This window comes from Mustela nigripes, chromosome 13, assembly GCF_022355385.1.
Source record: "Mustela nigripes isolate SB6536 chromosome 13, MUSNIG.SB6536, whole genome shotgun sequence".
Lineage (NCBI taxonomy): Eukaryota > Metazoa > Chordata > Mammalia > Carnivora > Mustelidae > Mustela > Mustela nigripes.
In genome coordinates this window covers 111,410,749-111,412,178 of record NC_081569.1, presented here as the reverse complement: position 1 = coordinate 111,412,178, position 1,430 = coordinate 111,410,749, and the positions used below count along the sequence as shown (strand labels likewise).

General features: G+C 40.4%; 1 pseudogene; it reads right to left on the bottom strand.

Moving 5' to 3' along the window:
* Positions 1 to 206: 206 nt before the first annotated feature.
* Positions 207 to 506, bottom strand: LOC131998862 (protein S100-A10-like; annotated as a pseudogene).
* Between the last annotated feature and the right edge of the window lie 924 nt (positions 507 to 1,430).

Below are 1,430 nucleotides of genomic sequence, written 5' to 3'. Positions count from 1 at the left end.
CAAGAGGATGAAAGCTTTATAAAAGTCAAAAGCTTATCTGACTTTTCTTTCTCTGCTTCTCAAATGAGGGTTGGATTTTATTGTACATTTTCTGAGAGTCCTGATCTGCTCATGGAATCCTTTATACAGGGGGAAGCTGTGGGACAGATTCTTTAAGAGACCCTTCAGGAGAACTCTCATTGGGCGGAAGTGTTGCTCAATGTTGCCTACTTCTTTCCCTTCTGCTTCATGTATATTACAAAATAGTCATTGCATGCAATGGTGAGCCCTGCAATTAGCAGGAAGCAGCTCTGGAAACCCACTTTGCCATCTAGGCACTGGTCAAGGTCCTTCATTATTTTGTCCACGGCCAGAGAGTCTTTTTGATTTTCCAAATATCCAGGAGCCCCTTTTCCAGGAGTACCCCCAGGTCCTCCTTTGTTAAGTAGCCTTTATCCCTAGCAGTTGTGGAACCTATGAAATGTGAACAGCATGGTTTCCATGGCGAGTTCCATTTGAGATGGCATTTTGGTGAGGTCTGCTGAACCTTTGCCCAAGGCGTGGCAGGGACAATTGGCGCACTGGGACACATGGCCAGTGAGTAGAGAGACACAGGCTCTCTCAGTGGAGCTGTCTGTAGTACAGAGCAGGGGTGGGAGACCTAACATTATTATTATTGGTTTCCTTGTAATAAAACATAGCTGAAGGCCCAGCTACCCTAGGAAAATATATTTGTCTCCATAAAAGCAATTTATGAAAATAAAATTATTTTTAAAAAGGAAAGAAAATTATTTTATTAGCCTAAATAACCTCATTTTGTCCTAGGTTGACCAATAATTGGAAGAGACATGGTTTATAAGAATATTTATACAGTGTTTTAGCTTAAATTGAATCTTAAATAAAGGCTTGAAGTGTTAGGAAGCATAAATGAATATGTGAAGGAAACAAAGATGATGGATTTTCAGGACCACTCATTTTACCATGGGATAATTATATTTCATGTTTATCTGTCTGTGTAGCTCCTGCTGTGGGATTGATTGGTTGTAGAACAAACATCCCTTTCCAACGTGACCTTGTTCTCTTCACATTTCCTAATATCTGATGATTAAATACAGAACATATGATGCAATAGGGACTTTGAATTGTGAGCAATGCAGGCTTCTCCTTAGGTGCCAAAGGGGCTGTTAGAAATTTGCCATGGCATGTGACAGACTGCAGAAGCCTCTGCCGATAGAGAAGACATCATCTGAAGTGCCCACAGTTCACATAAGCAACACTGAAACTAGATTTTCTGCCTGGATCTAAAAGCACAAGGCAACATTCTTGCATCTTGTCACTTGTCCCTTTGGTGGTTGCAATTTTAGACTAAAGATGAGAGTATCAATCAGGTTGTTGTTGGCCTTATCTTATTTAGGAAAGAAGTATAACAAGCATCACTAATCACTTTGTGG